The 20323-nt window shown below is 42.6% G+C and overlaps 1 long non-coding RNA gene across 1 annotated transcript in view; it reads left to right on the plus strand.

Annotated features, from left to right (window-relative positions):
- LOC309563653 overlaps nt 1–20323 on the plus strand; it is a 46808-nt gene continuing 26485 nt past the window's right edge. The window contains exon 1 of the long non-coding RNA XR_014225724.1: nt 1–83. This is a non-coding gene — a long non-coding RNA (uncharacterized lncRNA). The remainder of the gene's footprint in view (nt 84–20323) is intronic.

Here is a 20323-nt window from a genome sequence, read left to right on the forward strand (position 1 = left end):
AATAAATGTTAGCAGAAGACTGAAATCATTTTCGGTGAAGATACCATCAGAGCTGGAGTAACAAGTGCTTTTCACAGCTAGTGGTCAGTACATTGTTTTGTTGATTATGCATCTGTTCTCTCTTTAGTGCTGTATCCATGGGCCTTTTCTTCAACTCTTGGGCTGCCAGAGCCCTTTTTTGTAACCTTTCTTTTAACCACTTAAGCCCCGGAAGATTTTACCCCCTTCCTGATCAGGGCCTATTTTGCGATTCGGCACTGCGTGACTTTAACGGACAATTGCGCGGTCGTGCGACGCTGTACCCAAACGAAATTGACGTCCTTTTTTTCCCACGAACAGAGCTTTCTTTTGGCGGTATTTGATCACCTGTGCGATTTTTTTGATCATGCGCTATAAACAAAAAAAGAGCGTCAATTTTGCAAAAATAACAATATTTTTCAAATTTTTTTATATGAAATTCCCCCAAAAAAAAATGTAAAAATCTAAATTTTTTAACATTTTCGGCCAATTTGTTTTATGCTACATATGTTTGGTAAAAAAAATCGCAAAAAGCGTATTTTGATTGGTTTGCGCAAAAGTTATCGCGTTTACTAACAAAGGGAGAGATTTTTGTAATTTTTGTTGTTTTTTTAACGCGTAATGGCGGCGATCTGCGATTTTTTTTGCGGTACTGCGACATTGCGGCATACAGATCGGACCCTTGACTGACATTTTTTACACTTTTGGGGTTACCAGTGACATTTCTACAGTAATCAGTGCTATACATATGCACTGTTACGGTAAAATTACACTGGCAGTGAAGGGGTTAACTTTTTTTGAGAGGGAGGGGTTATGTGTGTCCCTAGGGGCGTGATTCTAACTGTGATTGGCTGTGGCTTGAGGTGTAGGAACAATGATCAACGGTCCTACATAGTAGAACCGTATGATCACTGTTTCTACACAGGGGAGAATGACAGGCGGCTTGTTTACATTAGCCGCCTGCCTTTCTCCCTCTGCAGCGACGATCGCCGAGTGACCGGCGGACATCGGGTCCGCCAGTCACACGCGCGGGGGGGTGCGTGACCACGCGGGAGCACGCCTACGGGGGCACGCGCTCGCTCCCTAGACCCTCACAGGCTAGCGACATAGATCTACGTCACTCTGCCTGTGAGGGGCTGACTGCCGACATAGTCGTGCGGCAGTCGGCAAGTGGTTAAGTGAATTCAAATTCGCAGTGGTAGATACAGATAGAATTAAAAAAAAGTATCAAACATTAGGTTTACACAATACAGAAATAAAGATCTATATTCAACCTTTTTCAGTTGTATATAATTGAATATAGACAGAAGAACTGTAAAACATTTCCTATCATTCTCTAATGGGTAGATATTTTACATTGGCTGTTAGTAACTTACCCACAAGTAGTATTTGGTCAATGATGTACAATTGTCTATGGGGATATGGAATATAAACTCTTCATTTTAAAAATATATATTTTTTTAATATCTCTGATATGTATTAAAACAGATATTCACAGAAATTATTAGGTTTAGGATATGTAACCATATGTTTGGTGTATGTGCCTTAGCTGAACATCTTCAACATTCCGCAGTATAATCAGGACTGAATTTAGATATGTCTACGGGCATTAGATACCAGCTGTGAAGGATCGTGTACTGTAGTTCTTGAAATTTTCGTAAGGTCTGAAATTCTATAAGTTAAAGCTGTGATTAGCATTTTTTTTTTTTTTTTTTTTTGCAAGTGTTATTGTGCAACCTAATTCATGCTCCCAGTTTTTTTCCAGATGTCTAAATTTACATCTAATTGACATAAAAGTATTCTTTTGAAGTTAGTTATTGTTTTGTGTGATTTATTATGGTATCTTTCTTTGCACTGCTCAGAGCTTAAATCAAAAGAAGGGGCACTGGACCAAAACAGCTTTAATTATTCACAAGATGGCCAACACATTTTCAGGGCATTGGAATGACAAAATATACCCCCTGTCATTATAAAAATGCAAGAGAAATACAAAGATGAAAAAAATATATATTAAAAAAATATAAAAATTGGAAATACAAACAATGATGGCATTGATAACTACTGATACATAGAACCTAAACCCGGCATATTATGAACAAGACCAAAAAATGCCTTGCATAGAAGTATCAGTAAGAGTTACATAGTAGACGAGGTTGAATAAATACAACAGTCCATCCAGTTCAACCTGTGTAGGTGCGTGTGAACGTATTCATTTCCCATACCCCTGAGTGTTTTGATCTTGGAGATGTATGTCCAAGAGTCTTTTAAAAGTAGCCATACTGCCGGCAGTTACCACCATTTGTGGAAGAGAGTTCCACAATCTTATTGACCTCACTGTAAAAAACCCCTTGCGTAGCCTGAGGTTAAATCGCTTCTCCACTACAGTAATCCCCCGCTACATCGTGGTTCAGTTTTTGCGGTCCCGGTAATTCGCGTTTTTTTTTTGTAATGTTATTTTACTATATAAATCATTAAAAATGAAAGATTTTTGTGTTTTTCATAGCTCTTGCTCTGTCTCTAAGTATCTTTTATGTGTTTAAATGAGTTTCTATTGTTTTAAAAGTGTGTTTAAAGACCTTAAAATGCTTCTACACGTACAGTGACAGTAAAAAAATCATGCCTACAATGCATTTTAATAGGGTTTTTCTATTTCGCGGAATTTCACTTTTCGCGGCTGGGTCCGGAACGTAACCCCCGCAATGGAGGGGGGTTTACTGTAGTTGCATTGTATGGCCTCCTATCCTATTACATTCCTTGTGACTGAAAAGTTTTTTTTTATGCTGAGATCACCATTAAGGTATTTGTAAATCGCTATCATGTCCCCTCTCAGGCCTCTCTTCTCTAGGGAGAATAAATCAAGTGCTTTTATACGCTCCTCATAATTTAGGTCCTCTAATCCCCTAACTAGCTTAGTTGCCCTTCTTTGGACTCTTTCCAGTTCCAGCACATCCTTTCTGAGGATCGGTGACCAGAACTGGACAGAGTACTCCAGATGTGGCCGGACCAGAGTTTTATAAAGTAGTAGGATTATAGTTTTATCTCTGGAATACATCCCCTTCCCTATGCATGCTGTCTTTGGTAGCTGCAGCTTGACATTGCATGCTATTGCTTAGTCTATCTTCTACTAAGGCTCCCAGATCTTTTTCTATTCTTGATTCCCCCAGAGCTTCCCCCCCTAACGTGTATTTTGCATTTGTTTTTAGTCCCCAAGTGCAATACCTTGCACTTCTCCACATTAAACCTCATTTGCCATGTAGTTGCCCACTCTGTTATTTTGTTCAGGTCATTCTGTAAGATTTCTGCATCATGATGTAAAGTTATTATCCTGCTTAATTTTGTGTCATCTGCAAAAACTGAGATTGAGCTAGTGATCCCATCCTCAATGCTATTTTTGAATAAATTGAACAAAATTGGTCCCAGGACTGAGCCTTGGGGGACCCTATTTACCACTCCAGTCCAGTCTGAGTACACGTTATTTATTACCACCCTTTGGACACGCTCCTTTAACCAGTTTTCTATCCAAGAGCAAACCATGTGATCTATGCCTGCACACCTTATTTTTTAAATTAAGAGTTTGTGGGGGACTGTATCGAATGCCTTAGCGAAATCCAGATACACCACATCCACTGGTCTCCTCCTATCTAGTTCACAGGTCACCTCCTCGTAGAATGTTGAATAAATAATAGTTTATATCAATATAATAGTCTAATAATTTATTATCATATTATAATGTATCAAAATATATAAAAAATAAGAGCATAAACCAACGTATACTACAATCAATGGTGTTTAGTAAAAACAAGACCACTGATAAAAACTGCAACAAATTACACTGACTAAAATGGTAATTCATATCAAATATGAATATGAGGGGAACTATTGCACATGAGAAATATATTTTAAAAGTGGTGCAAAAATGTTAGCAATTCTGCTCACAAATCCATTTGGCACTTTTATGCAAAACATTTGTTGGTCTTTTTCGTAATATGCTAGTTTTAGTAGTAACTGCTTAGGTTGATATTTTTACATCTTGGTATTTGTCCTGTAGACACGCAGACTGTCTTGTGAACCATTAAGGCTGTTTTGGACTCCTTTTTTGAATTTGGTCTGCTGCCCCTTCTTTTGGTTTGAGCTCTAGGTAATGTTGCTGGTTGCATATTGGAGGGTAGCCCTGCTTGCATATGTAAGCCTAATCAGAGCCAGTGAACTTTTTGAATGATTGTTTTCTTTCCCTTTACTATTCTGTATTAAAGCCCCAAATCCTCCTGCATGAACCTTTGAAGCTTATTACACTGCTAGCAGCAAGATTAAATAGATCCTACAGGGGCATTATAAAACAGAGTCAGGTGCCTTTTTATTCTCCTTTCTGCCCAAACGTTCCCTAATGAATATACACTATGTTGTCAAAAGTATTGGGATGCCTGCCAATACACGCACATAAACTTTAATGGCATCCCAGTCTTAGTTTGTAGGGTTCAATATTGAGTTGGCCCACCCTTTGCAGCAATAATAGCTTCAACTCTCCTGGGAAGGCTGTCCACAAGATTTAAGAGTGTGTCAATGGAAATGCTTGACCATGTATGGGGTCAGGCACTGATGTTGGGTTAGAAGGCCTGGCTTGCAATCTCCGCTCTAGTTCATCTCAAAGGTGTTCTGTCGGGATAAGGTCAGGTCTCTGTGCAGGCCGGTAAAATTCCTCCAAACTCACTCATCCATGTCTTTATGGACCTTGCTTTGTGCACTGGTGCGCAGTCATGTTGGAAAGGAAGGGGCCATCCCCAAACTGTTCTCATAAAGTTGAAAGTTCCCCATGAAATTGTCCAAAATATTTTGGTATGCTGACGCCTTAAGAGAATTGGAACTAAGGGGCCAAGCCAAACCCCTGGAAAACAACCCCACACCATAATCCCCCTTCCAACTAATGATTTGGAGTGGACCAGTGCTCAAAGCAAGGTCCATAAAGACATGGATGAGCAAGTTTGGGGTGGAAGAACTTGACTGGCCCGATAGAACACCTTTGGGATGAATTAGAGAAGAGACTGCGAACCAGACCTTCTCGTCCAAAACCAGTGCCTAACCTCACAAATGCACTTCTGGAAGAATGGTCAAAAATTTCCGTAGACACATTTCTAAACCTTGTGGACAGCTTTCCCAGAAGAGTTGGAGCTGTTATAGGTGCAAAGGGTGGGCCAAGTCAATTTTGAACCCTACCGTCTAAGACTGGGATGCCATTAAAGTTCATATGCGGGTAAAGGCAGGTGTCCCAATACTTTTGACAATATAGTGTATGTTGTTTTTTTTGTTTTTTTTTTCTATGCCTGAAACGTATATAAAAACTCTAACCTAAATTGCCCTCTTATCACCCTTGGTTACCAAAATGATCACCTATCCGTGGGCCCCTCAACTATTATCTATCCATAACACCTATCTTCACCCCAGCACTAAACCTTACCCAACCTTAACATTTAACACTTAAAATTAACCCTAAACACTAAACTTATCTTAAAATTAAAACATAAAATTAACTCTTTCTCTAACTCTTAACACCTAACCTATAATAACAGCTAACTCTTAACCAAACCTAACTCTGGAAGTTAACCCTTAACACTTTACCTCATCCCAACACTTTATCCTATCCCTCCACTTATCCTTTACTCTTATTTTTTTAATGTAACCATTGCGTTCATAAGTCTAACTGTCCCTTAACCTAATTATCCCTAAAAACTAAAAACTCCTAACTATGTGGTCAGTACTCATCTTATGGAGCTAACTCTGATTTGCTGAGCTGGCTATGCAATGCAGTGATACAATTTTCCCCCTCAAGTGAGTGTATGATGTCAACTCTGTCTATTTGTACCAGCCTTATTACAGCACTAAAAAGTCCCTAAAATTACATGTACTCTTCAATGTTGGAGCAGGATTAGTGTGCTAATTCAATTTCAATCTCCTAGCTTTACAATCGTCTAGCTTCTAAGCTAGAAAGTATATTTTATTGTATACAAATAGATGCATGGACTCAAGAGAGAGAAGGATAGGAAATTATAATTTTGTCCTTATACTTACCCAGTCAGTGGCGCCATACCCTGTTAAGGACATTGGCCTTCTCTTTAGGCTTTGTAGGAATTGGGTTTTTTCTTATTGGGCGTGATTGTTAATGTCAAGCTCAACCCTTAACTGGTGGGCATGTGGCATCTTCTAGGCACAGGTAGCCCTTCTAATAACTAATAAATACCCAAATATACCTTTGCCCTGCCATGCCTCCAAATCACCAATAAATAGTGTTATATTCAATACAGTATGATGAACATGATTGAGAAACCCTAAAACTCAAGGGGTTTCAGTAACATTGACTGCTGAAGCTGAATTAAAAGAAAAATGTATTTTACAAGCATGCAGGGAGAGCAACAAGCAATACAGAGCATTGTTTGAAAAAAATGGCTGCTCTACTGACTATGGATTTTCTATTACAATTTATACATTCTGAAGTGGGTGGCACCTAGCTAACTAAATTGTTTTGAAGTCCCATTTGAGTCTTTGGTGACATTCTTTGATATGCGGATGGTCATTCACATAGACATGTCATTTCCAAGGTTCGTTAGATATTCAAAGACTTGAGATAGCAATCTTGCAAATGAAGGGCTGGGCAACTGGTATGAAACTGGTGGTCTCAGGCACAAAAAATTCAAGATGTTAGACAATCTGCTTCATTACAAATATATTTTATATATATATTTTGTTTATAACTAAAATGGCTGTTCCCTTTTCCCCATCAAACACAAAATTAAAATAAATCAAATTCAAATCAATTACAGCAGCTGCTTGCACCTAATGACAATGGCATGTGAACATACATGAAACTCGAAAACACAAAAAATATAGTGCAGAGTTACTTCACATATCCAAAAACATATCACATAGCATGTATGTATTCTTGTGCATAAATAACATTACAGTTTGTGCCATTTTTATTAATGCCTCTTCCCAAGCACCTCCCAGTATTACAAATGTGTTCACATCAACCCTTCCTCCATCTTTCATGCAACACAAACACCAGATATGCGCTCACCTTCAATGTCAGGTCATACAATTGCATGTGTTCTCATTAAGCAGTAGGAGAAACACAGGCGCCACTCTAAGTGCAGTATAAGGATTTATTCATATAAAACCATGTAAAAAGGTACTCACAAAGAAAAATGCAAATAGGCATGGGAAAATACATGGGGGTGTAAAAAGCCCATCATTCCGGTGAAATGTTCAGGGTGGCTCGAGCGGTCACAATCTTCAGGACGTAGCTCGGTGAAAAACGACACTTCCTGGTTGTTGGGGACGCACTCAGAGCTCTCCCGCCGTCACTTCCGGGTGTGATGTAATGGCGCAGGCGACGCGTTCTCGGAGCATGCGCTCCTTCCTCAGGACAATGGTTCTCATTAAGCAGGATCCTATTTACCTTCCTCCACTCTTCCTTCCACAAAGACAAGAAAACACTTCTTATTTTTTTACCATTTTAACAAATTTGTTATGGAACTCCCACCACTAAAAATCCACTCACACTGTGAGCATATGTGTCCTTGTAATAGGGGAGTGCTTTATTAACTAGTTGTTTCCGGAAAGAGAGTTTTCCAGCATACCGTAATAGCTTTCTTGGCATAAAAAAAGAGGAGACCAATCCGGGTTCTCTCTGCCACTTTGGGAGCCAGATCCTCTACCAGATCTAGCAGGCACACCCTTGGGGAGGGGGGGGGGATGGTGACGCCGGTCACCAACTGAATAACAGAGAGCACCTGCGTCCAGTATAATGTTATTCCCTGACAAGCCCAAAATATGTGGATAAAGTCTCACAGAGGTTGCCCCAGGAAGTATGACAGAGTCTGGGCCAAATGGCTAGTGGAACCTTTTACAGCTGTGGATAATTAACCACTTAAGCCCCAGCCCTATTTCGGACACTTTTTGTTTACAATTTAAAACCAGTATTTTTTCCTAGAAAACTACTTAGAACCCCCAAACATTATATATATATATATATATATATATATATATATATATATATATATATATTTTTTTTTAGCAAAGACTCTGGAGAATAAAATGTCGGTCATTGCAATATTTTTTGTCACGCGGTATTTGCGCAGCGGTCTTTAAAACGCAATTTTATATACAAAACCGTAAAGTTAGCTCATTTTTTTTTGTATATTGTGAAAGATGATGTCACGCCGAGTAAATAGATACCCAACATGTTACGGTTTAAAATTGCGCCCCCCGTGGGATGGCGACAAACTACGGTCAATAGAGATCTCAATAAGCGACGCTTTAATTTTTTTTAACGGTTACCAGTTTAGAGTTAGAGTGTAGCTCTTTTTTTTTTAATTATTGCCCACACTCTGGCGTTCGCAGCGATACCTCACATGTGTGGTTTGAACAGTGATTTAATTCGCGGCTCGACTTCCGTATACGTTTTTTTTTGTGCGCGAGCTAACGGTGACGGGGGTGGCTAAAATTTTTTTTTTCCTATTTATTTTATTTTTTTTAAACTTTATTACAGGTTTTTAAAAAAAAAAAATCTGATCACTTTTATTGCTGTCACAAGCAATGTAAACATCCCTTATGACACCAATATGCAGTGACAGGTACTTTTTATGGAGGGATCGAGGGTCTAAAAGACCCTCGACCCCTCCACTACACTTCCATGTATGCAAAACGCCGAAAATGGCGTTTTTGCATACAGCCGTTTTTTAAATTTGCCGCCTTTTGCAGCACAGTAACTCGGAAGTGACGTCATGGACGCCGCCTCCGGGTTACGTCATCGGAGACCCGATCAAAACCGTTTCCGGCATTTATCCGGACTCCATCCAGCCGGCGAATGTGTAAACCACAGTACGGTACCGGGATGGTGTCTCTAGCTAGAGGCATCATCCCGGTATACTACTGCAAAGTTTGCCGACGTAGTCCTACGTCACTTTGCGGTAAGTGGTTGACACTGGCACAAGTTATTTATAGCTTAATCTTTCTAACTCAGCGAGTGCATAAGATCTCCTGGGTTTTAGAAACTTTTGTGACTAGGGTGGTTAGTTGTACACAGGTCTTCTAGTTTTCTTTTTTTTTTTTATGTATATTATTACAGTCCTCAAGGCCTCTGTGTATTAAATATTCTGCCTTCTCTACCTTTGCGCCCCTGCGTGGGCTCAATGCCTGAGACTGGAAGGTTTTGTTGTGTTGTATGTTCTTATGTATGTTGAACTACACCAAAATCCAAAAATAAAAAGAATTAGAAAAAAAAAAACCCACTCACATTGTATTCAGTAGACAGTGCCTTGAAAAAGTATTCATACAGTATCTCACAAAAGTGAATACACCCCTCACATTTTTGTAAATATTTTATTATATCTTTTCATGTATTTTATTTTATTTTATTTCATCTTTTCTTTACACTGAAGAAATGACACTTTGCTACAATGTAAAGTAGTGAGTGTACAGCATGTATAACAGTGTAAATTTGCTGTCCCCTCAAAATAATTCAACACACAGCCATTAATGTCTAAACCGCTGGCAACAAAAGTGAGTACACCCCTAAGTAAAAATTTCAAAATTGGGTCCAAAGTGTCAATACTTTGTGTGGCCTTCATTATTTTCCAGCAGTGCCTTAAACCTCTTGGGCATGGAGTTCACCAGAGCTTCACAGTCCTCTTCCACTCCTCCATGATGACGTCACAGAGCTGGTGGATGTTAGAGACTTTGCACTCCTCCACCTTCTGTTTGAGGATGCCCCACAGATGCTCAATAAGGTTTACGTCTGGAGACATGCTTGGCCAGTCCATCACCTCAGCTTCTTTAGCAAGGCTGTAGTCATCTTGGAAGTGTGTTCGGGGTCATTATCATGTTGGAATACTGCCCTGCGGCCCAGTCTCCAAAGGGAGGGAAATCGGGCTCTGCTTCAGTATGTCACAGTACATGTTGGCATTCATGGTTCCCTCAATGAACTGTAGATCCCCAGTTCCGGCAGCACTCATGCAGCCCCAGACCATGACACTCCCACCACTGTATGACTGTATGCAAAACACACTTGTCTTTGTACTCATCACCTGGTTGCCACCACACACCCTTGACAACATCTGAACCAAATAAGTTTATCTTGGTCTCATCAGACCACAGGACGTGGTTCAAGTAACCCATGTCCTTAGTCTGCTTGTCTTCAGCAAACTGTTTGCGGGCTTTCTTGTGCATAATCTTTAGAAGAGGCTTCCTTCTGAGACGGCAGCAATGCAGACCAGTTTGATGCAGTGTGCAGCGTATGGTCAACTTGCAGCTGACCATACGTCTATTTCCCAAAGATAACCACTGGATATGACGCTGAGCATGTGCACTCAACTTCTTTGGTCGACCATGGCGAGACCTGTTCTGATTGGCCCTGTCCTGTTAAACCACTGTATGGTCTTGGCCACCATGCTGCAATTCAGTTTCATGGTTTTGGCGATCTTCTTATAGCCTAGGCCATCTTTATGTAGAGTAACAATTCTTTTTTTCAGATCCTCAGAGAGTTCTTTGCCATGAGGTGCCATGTTGAACTTCCAGTGACCAGTATGAGAGAGTGAGAGTGATAACACCCACTTTACCACACCTGCTCCCCCATGAAACCTGTGTCCTTGTAACACTAACGAGTCACATGACACTGGGGAGGGAAAATGGCTAATTGGGCCCAATTTGGACATTTTCTCATAGGGGTGTACTCACTTTTGTTGCCAGCGGTTTAGACATTAATGGATGTGTGTTGAGTTATTTTGAGGGGACAGCAAATTTACACTGTTATACAAGCTGTACACTCACTAATTTACATTGTAGCAAAGTGTAATTTCTTCAGTTTTGTCACATGAAAAGATATAATAAAATATTTTCACAAATGTGAGGGGTGTACTCATTTTGGTGAGATACTGTATAAAATAATATGCAAAGTGGTTGAAGGGAAGCTTCAGAATGGCAAAGATGCTTTTATTACAAATTATGTGAGCAGACTGCAGTTCCTCTTCAATGATCAGCTGTAAACTAAAATTTGAAACTAAAACTGAAATTTTCCACATTTTGTCATGTTACAACCAAAAATGTAAATGTATTTTATTGGTTTTTTTTGTGATAAACCAACACAAAGTGGAACATAATTGTGAAGTGGAAGAAAAATGATAAATGTTTTTTAAATTCTTTTACAAATATCTGAAAAGTGTGACCTGCATTTGTATTCAGCCCCTGAGTCAATACTTTGTGGAACCAACTTTCGCTGCAATTACAGCTGCAACTCTTTTTGGGGATGTCTCTACCAGCTCTAGCACATGTAGAGAGTAACATTTTTGCCCATTCTTTTTTGCAAAATAGCTCAAGCCCTGTCAGATTGGTTGGAGAGCATCTGTGAACAGCAATTTTCAAGTCTTGCCACAGATTCTCAATTGGATTTAGGTCTGGACTTTGTCTGGGCCATTCTAACACATGAATAAGCTTTGATCTAAACCATTCCATTGTAGCTCTGGCTGTATGTTTAGGGTTGCTGTCCTGTTGGAAGGTGACCCTCCGTCCCAATCTCAAATCTTTTGCAGACTCTAAAGCCTCGTACACACGCAACGAATTTCCGCCGACCGGTCGTCCATCTTTTGTCCAGAGTGGTGTCTGTTGGTTGCAATGTGCTCTAGACTGCACACAAACTTTCCCGCAGGACAGAATTCTACTTCAGAAGTGATGTCGTGTTGGATTGCTTTCTTTATGTTCTTTCATCTCTGAGCATGCCTAGTCTTGCTCATTCGATTTTTCCCCATCGAAATCTGTACTGACTGCACGAAAATCGGACGTGTTTTGACGGAGGACAAAAATTTTATAGCTTGCACACCAGAATTTTTTCGGCTGAAAAGTCGGTGTCGGTTGTCAAGAGCACCCTACTAACAAGCCGAAAATTGGCAGATCGGTTCGTCGGACGAAAATTCCCAGCCGAATTTCGACTCGTGTGTACGAGGCTTAACAGGGTTTTTCCTAAGATTGTCCTGTATTTGGCTCCATTCCTCTCCCCATCAACTCTGACCAGCTTCCCTGTCCCTGCTGAAGAAAAGCATCCTCACAACACGATGCTTCCACCACCATATTTCACGGTGGGGATGGTGTGTTCAGAGTGATGTGCAGAGTTAGTTTTCCGTCACACATAGTGTTTTGCTTTTAGGCCAAAAAGTTCAATTTTGGTCTCATCTGACCAGAGCACCTTCTTCCACATGTTTTCAGTGTCCCCCACATGGCTTCTCGCAAACTGCAAACAGGACTTCTTATGGCTTGCCTTCAACAATGGCTTTCTTCTTACCACTCTTCTATAAAGGCAAGATTTGTGGAGTGCAGACTAATAGTTGTCCTCTGGGCACATTCTACCATCTGAGCTGTGGGTCTCTGCAGCTCCTCCAGACATACCATAGGCCTCTTGGCTGCTTCTCTGATTAATGCTCTCCTTGACCGTCCTGTCAGTTTAGGTGGACGGCCATGTCTTGGTAGGTTTGCATTTGTGCCATACTCTTTCCATTTTGAGATGATGGATTGAACAGTGCTCTGTGAGATGTTCAAAGCTTGGGATATTTTTTTATAACCTAACCCTGCTTTAAACTGTCTCACAACTTTATACCTGACCAATCTGGTGTGTTCCTTGGCCTTCATGATGTTGTTTGTTCACTAAGGTTCTCTAACAAACCTCTGAGGGCTTCACAAATTAGCTGTATTTATACTAAGATTAAAATACACACAGGTGGACTCTATTTACTAATTAGGTGACTTCTGAAGACAATTGGTTCCACTAGATTTTAGTTTGGGGTATCAGATTAAAGGGTCTGAATACAAATGCATGCCACACTTTTTGGATATTTATTTGTAAAAAATGTTAAAACCGTTTATCATTTTCCTTCCACTTCACAATTATGTGACACTTTGTGTTGGTCTATCACAAAAAATCATTTGTAACATGACAAAATGTGGAACATTTCAAGGGGTATGTATACTTTTTCAAGGCACTGTATATTGGGCAATTGTAAACACAAGCTGTCAAACCTCCAAAGTCAGTATACATACGGTACTGTGCATGATGACATCATCCAAAAGCTGCCGTACATGATGATGTCATCAACTTTGCCAAAAAACTTCCTGTGCAGGTAAGGGGCACCTGTAGATAAAAAACTGTGCAGCTCTGATCAAAGTTGAATAATGCCCTAGCTATGTTTTTTCAGTCAGGATTCAGGAGGTATGTAAATGGTTTATAGCAAGTGAACTATTCAACTTTGGTTAAATCTGCACAGTTTGTTTTTATCTACATGCATCCCTTACCTGCATAGGCAGATTTTTTATTTTTATTTTTTTGTAAGGGAGAATTTAAACATTTTCATTAAGATTTCCTTTACCAACAATTTGCTACATTGCTTCCCCCCCCCCCCCCCCCGCATGGTTTAAGTGTATTTAAAGCCAATACTTTTCTTTTAGTTTTAGATAGGGAATAGGGTAGGGAATGGTTTGAAACCCCTCCTGTGTGCCACTGGAAAGACACTACACTACATGCATTTCTGCAGAGTGTCCATTGAAGTCTATTGAACCAAAATGTAAAAATTAACTGCATTTATAAAAGTCCCTAGCCCCTTCCAAAAATGCTGCGGCTAAAAAAATGTATAGATGTGAACAGGTCCCAAGTAAACCATGCATTGGTGTGAACCAGGCCTTTACCCATTTTTTCATGGTAAAACCATTTAAGCAAGTACAGAAAATGCCTTTTTAATCTTGCTGGAAATGCTAAAAAATTGTATTTTTGATTTACTGTAAAATCCATTTCTCTGATGTTCATTGACGAACACAGCTCCTGATTCTTCTTAACCATTGAGTTATACTGCCCCTACAGGAGTAGGCAAAAACGCTTAGGGACCACAAGAGTGCGTTTTGGACAACCCCACTGTTATGTGACAATGTTGTCAAAGTAAGCGGGAAAGGGGAACACCCCGGCCACAGTGGGGGACCTGTGGTGCCAAAAGGGACCGGTGCCTCCGACGCATTTCTGCCATGTTTAAAATTTCACGCTCTGACACAATCAGTGCATCCACCAGCGCCTTTTCATGCATGGCTAGAGGAGCAAAGGAAACATCTTCACTGTCTGAGCACGCAGGGTGCTTGGCCGCAGACCCAGTAGGGTGACTCGCGTCCGCGGCAGTCAGAACTTTTCCCCCATTCGGGAGCTCTGCTGAGAACCGAACGGGGGGTGTTTGGCCTATTTCTAATAAACATATGTGATTAATAAAAATCATAGTGGGTTCTGGCCTAATAGGGCTGTATGCACCTTTAAGGAAGTGTTGCCGTGCACCTTCTACAATAGGTGAGCTGATGAGTGAGATTGGTGTGCATCATCACAAGATCAAGTAACAACATTGGTAAGAAAAAAACTGATAACACAAAAAACTAAAATTAGCCTAGCACAATGGTGTGATTAAAAAAAGGAAATTTGTGTTTATCCAACCACATCCCTCATGATTGTGGAGGAATGGTAGTCATAAGTATGTAAGGGTAGTCAATTATGTGCAAATTTTTCAATCACATGACTTTCACATGTAGCACCCTACAAATAGGTGCTAGGTAAAACTATAGTGGGCCTTGTTTGCCTAACAGCAGGGCTGTGATTTATCTAGTCAGGTTGTCATGGCTTCCAGATGTGCCTGCTGAGGGGAGAAGTATCCCCACTGGCTCCTGTGAGAGGATTCTCATAGGGCAGTGTGGGAAGCTCAATCAGGGGACACATCCCAGCTTGTAACCACCCCAGAAGGCAGATTACGCTGCAAGGGATTCTGGGAGTGGGTATAAGTTTGGGGGGAAGTGCGTGGCAAAGTGTCTTTGGTGGGAGCAGAATCCCAGGAAGGAGAGTGCGGCTGTCTCTCCTCCTGTCTGAGGAAGGTGGATGTCTCGGGGGGTCGCCTGAGAATCCAGAGAGTGCTGAGCTGAGCTGAGGGGGATCCGATGTGCCGAGAACCTGCGGAGAGAGAGAGGTGTCCAGTCCCAGGAAAGCCTACACAGGTCGTGAGTACTGCGGATTGCCCCTGGGGGTCTGCCTAGTGTCAGAGGGGACCACTCTGGGAGAGGTTTGAGGATCCAAGGTCAGCTATCTGTAAAGGGGTGCCTAGTTTGAGGACCCTAAAGTGTAAAGGGGTACATAGTCAGTGGACCCTGAAGAGTTCAAGGAGCAAAGGGGGCACCTGCAGTCTGGTGCCCTGAATTGTATTGTGTGTGCCAGTTACAGTGTTAGCTATCTGGAGTTCTACAAAATACTACCTCAAGCTGTGCCAGGCGGGGGAAAGTATTCAAAGACTTACACAGTGAAGCAGTGTCAGGAGTTCTACAGTTCTCAGTTTTGGATCTACTGGACTATAGGTCGGGGATTCAACACTGTTCTCAAAGTCATTTGGGGGCTTGTCCGGGATCTGTCAAAACGGAGGAGTCACCGCCCAACATGGAGAATGGGTGGAGATAGCGGGAACTTCTGGCGAATCCGGAGCGACCCAGGGGACCCTATTAATAACCCTTCCTCTGGAGACACGTGGAGGAGAAGATATGTTGTTCACCAGAGGAACGAGGAGTGTTCCCGCTATGGCTACCACCGTGGCCGAAACTCTGCGGAGAGCCGAGAGCAGATCTACCCGCCCGATCCCCCGCTACTCTGGGATACCGGTATCCGGATGGTGCCGGACGACGGACTCACGTTATGCACCGGAGGTCGGGAGTTCCTGGGAGTGGTATGTCCTCAATGTGCCACTATTATTCTGAGGGTGCAGGCGTGGGTTCAATGTGGGCAATGCAGAGATTTGCTGCTCAGAGCAGAGAAGAGCGAGGGCTGTCCCAATAAGCTTGCAGTTATGTGGGAGACAGTCCTCACTCAGGAGGTGACGCGAAGCGAATCAAAGTTCCTCCGCGGAGCAGGGAGAGGCATCTTCAGGCTGATGATGCAGATGGAGGCCTTGCCTGCAGTCAGTGGGCTTCCAGTCTGCGGGAGGGGTTTCGGTCGCAGAGCCCCCTAGGGAGGGGATCCGTGGCCACTCAAACAGTAGGGGCCTAGTCCGAAGCACGGTCGGTCAGGGCCATCACGGAGTCCGCCCCTATAAGTATTCCTCAGCCTGTTCAGACCAAAGTTGCCCGGGTGTCTTCCTCCCCCGTCAGCAGTGAGGGTGAGAATTGCCCTGATCGAGTGGACTCCCCATCCTTCTATCTGAAGTATGGTTTTGTGGAAGAAGGCATGGATGACTGGGAATCCATTTAGGAGACTGACTGGTAGTGGGGATCGGAGACTGGAAATAGCTCCCCAGGTCCCGAAGTTGTTGCACCCCTAGACCAGGAAGTCAAGGAGGCTCTTGAGAGGGGGGAACTGGCTCAGCAATTGGGGTTCTGTGAGGCCTATGTTACAAGGGTTCCAGACCTCACCCCACCAGGAAATATTGCTCGGGCCAGGGATCAGAACACTGCTTATGAGGAGATGATCCAAAAAGTGCATACCCCATTTTCTGCACCAGGGAGAGGTAACCGGAAAACCCTCCCCAGACTGTCAAGGATGCAGAGGTGGATGCAAAAGAAAGTTGCCTTGGAGTATAGCTATGACTACCCATATGCTCCAAGGGAGGTCATGCTACTAGTGGAAAAATACAGAGACTGGTGGTGCGATGAACTTATCTGGGACTATCTCTTTGTCCCTAAGTGGTACTGAGATTCTCCAGAGGAAGGATTGAAGGAGAAATTTAAAAAGGTCAAGGTTCAGTGGTACTATGGACGCTCCATCTACATCGATAGGTTGGAGGTCCGGCACCCATATGGTTCCAGACAAGCCTGGTCCATCCGGGTCAAAAATGAAAATGGGGACTATGTTCAAGTACCTCATCCGGAGTACTATATCTGAGAGAAATCCAATTTATCAGTATCCAGTGGCTAGAGGAGAAAGGAGAGACTCAACAAAAAAATTTGTGTGGCCGGCCGGCTACCACAACTGACCAAGGAAATCTTTGTTCATACAACAATAGAGTGCTGAATTCAAGTTGCATCTGTTAAAGTGAAATAGACCCCTTGGGCCATTGGGCCAGGGTCTTTGGGAAAGTCAAGTGTTGCATCGTTAGACCTTCTTAGACCATCAGGTCGGGGTCTGTTGTGGATTACAAATGGCTGTGTGCGATTTCACCCACAGTCTACACAGAAGAAAAAATAGCTGCAAAGCTCGTGAGGACCAAGAGCTTTGGTGTGGGGTCCCCTGCTGGACCCCTGAGATGCTTGCCTGACTCAGCAGGACTGTAGGCCATGAGAGACTGTGGCCTGCCCTGTCTCCTTTCTGAAGTGCTCAAAGAGACAGCAGGGGACGCTGTGTTTCACTTCAGTAAAGAGGACTCTGTTTAGACAGCTAGTGTAAGGGGATCAGCTCTTCCAAGTTAAAGGAGGACCCCGGCGTGTCAAGACACTGGTTGGCAGAGGTAGTCAGGGAGGGAATGGGAAGGTCGCCCTTGCAATATTGAAGGAGGGTCTTTCCATTCAACTGTTCAGTTATATAGCATTGTAATGTGATTTCCATGTGATGTGTGAGATTGACTAACTTTTGCTTCCTTTCTTCATACAGGTGGGACCGGCAGTCAGAATGTTTGCATTATATTTTTCCTTGTTGTTCTCCACCAGGTGCATTCATTTGGTGGGGGGTGCATCAGTTTTCATGCACCTTAAAAACGTGTATATACATGTACAGCAGATGTAAAAATATATTTTTTTAACGTTAATTTATTCTGTAAATTCCTTTTTCCCTTTTTCCCCCCTTTCCAGGTTTGTGGGATACTCCTGATTTTTTGGCAGAGTTTTTGATAGGAGGCAGCTGCCTCCGAGTCAAAGGGACCTGACTCATTTTGGTGTGGGTGTAGCACCCTACAAATAGGTGCTAGGTAAAACTATAGTGGGCCTTGTCTGCCTAACACCAGGGCTGTGATTTATCTAGTCAGGGTGTCATGGCTTCCAGATGTGCCTGCTGAGGGGAGAAGTATCCCCACTGGCTCCTGTGAGAGGATTCTCATAGGGCAGTGTGGGAAGCCCAATCAGGGGACACATCCCAGCTTGTAACTACCCCAGAAGGCAGATTACGCTGCAAGGGATTCTGGGAGTGGGTATAAGTTTGGGGGGGAAGTGCGTGGCAAGGTGTCTTTGGCGGGAGCAGAGTTCCAGGAAGGAGAGTGCGGCTGTCTCTCCTCCTGTCTGAGGAAGGTGGATGTCTCGGGGGGTCGCCTGAGAATCCAGAGAGTGCTGAGCTGAGCTGAGGGGGATCCGATGTGCCGAGAACCTGCGGAGAGAGAGGTCCAGTCCCAGGAAAGCCTACGCAGGTCGTGAGTACTGCGGATTGCCCCTGGGGGTCTGCCTAGTGTCAGAGGGGACCACTCCGAAAGAGGTTCAGGGATCCAAGGTCAGCTAGCTGTAAAGGGGGTGCCTAGGTTGAGGACCCTGAAGTGTAAAGGGGGTACATAGTCATTGGACCCTGAAGAGTTCAAGGAGCAAAGGGGTCAGTCTGGGCCCTGAATTGTATTGCGTGTGCCAGTTACAGTGTTAGCTATCTGGAGTTCTACAAAATACTACCTCAAGCTGTGCCAGGCAGGGGAAAGTATTCAAAGACTTACACAGTGAAGCAGTGTCAGGAGTTCTACAGTTCTCAGTCTTGTATATACTGGACTATAGGTTGGGGATTCAACACTTCCTCTATTTTACAGAGTGTTCTCAGAGTCAGTGAGCGTTGGCTGGCGCTGGCTAGCATCAAGGAAGCCCCAACGGCATTTTTCCAGGATCAAAGTCCCAATTGTAATTAGTTCAAGCCTAAAGGAGTATCCCACTCATTCCCTTCTCCCATCCCCTTAATTTATAATAAAAACCACAAACAAAGATGCCGGAGTTGTCACTGTTTCAATTATCATACCTGGGGACTCCGCTCACATGGGCTGGAGAGGATTCCGGTACTAATCGCAGACCCACATCAGGCCACAGGCCTGGAAACCTTGCTACACACATAAACCATATTCTAGGCTTGTCTGAGCTTACCCACATATAAAATGGAGTGAAAAATAGGGAAGGGCAAACCACTTCTGGTGCCACTAATCCTGGGGGAATCCTAGTAATCAAATTAGACTCTGTATGGCTCTTCTGCCATGAAACTTCTAATCTTTCCCTCAAAAATAAAAAAATATGTACTAACCATGGTGCATGCCCAATGCTTTGTACAATTCCAAACAAAAGCTTGGAACGGAAACAATGTAGCTCCTGTGCATATGGTTGGGAACTGCATCATCCCTGTTCAATCAGTAAAGAAGACTCTAGACCAAGAAGAAGACCCAGAGAAGATGATATCTGCATAGAGCATGGATGTTGCATTGGATATATATGATCTCATAGAAGATCTCATAGAAGATCAAATACAGCGCTTGCTATGACCCATATATGAACCATAGATGCCAATATCTATATTGCTCTATATGTGGTATGTGTATTACCAGTGAAAAATTATATATAACAAATGTCAAAAATCAAATATCAAAAAAAAAATCAAGGTAGACTCCGTCAATTGATTGATTGTGCAAATTGGTGCAAGATAAATAAGCATAAAAATGTAAAAACAGAATCAATTTGTATGTGAGGAGTAAAAATCACTAAAAGATATATATGTACATAAATAGCCGGAAAAAATTGTCCAAAAACATATAAAGTGACTTCAGTGCTCCAAATTAATAAAAATGTCCTTGATGGCAAATATATCTTCAATTCAAAAGTGCAAATGCTCTGGCCGTGACAAACAAATCCCTTGTGAATAGGTGAAGTGAATCACTTACCAGATGAGATGGGTTCTATATGCCATATGGCACTAGAACCATTCACGCTTGCAAAGCCCACTGGGCGTAATAGATTTTCCCCTCTGTGTGGTCCTCCGGAATGCTGAAATTCCTCTATGCTCCGGGGTACTCGATCAGTGGTAGCATGTGGGGGAGAAAGAAGGCTCCAAATAGTGTGATAAGGTTTAAAAGAAGCAGTCTTTATTTCCCCATAATTCGGGTAAAGTAGGTTAAAAGCTGTTACACATCACTGGTGGTCTAGCGGTGCGAGTTGCTCGTCCTCCTCGCGGAGCAACAGACTCACTTCCGGCTTGCGTTCCACCTCTATCGTGACGTAGTGACGCTGTGCGGTCCAAGCTGACGCGTTTCGTCACTTCCGGTGACGTCCTCAGAGCCTCCCCATGGATGTTGCATTGCTGAAAGAGTAAACACTAGGAGGTTAATAATCC

This window comes from Pelophylax lessonae (assembly GCF_965119305.1).
Source record: "Pelophylax lessonae genome assembly, chromosome: 9".
Taxonomy (NCBI): Eukaryota; Metazoa; Chordata; class Amphibia; order Anura; family Ranidae; genus Pelophylax; species Pelophylax lessonae.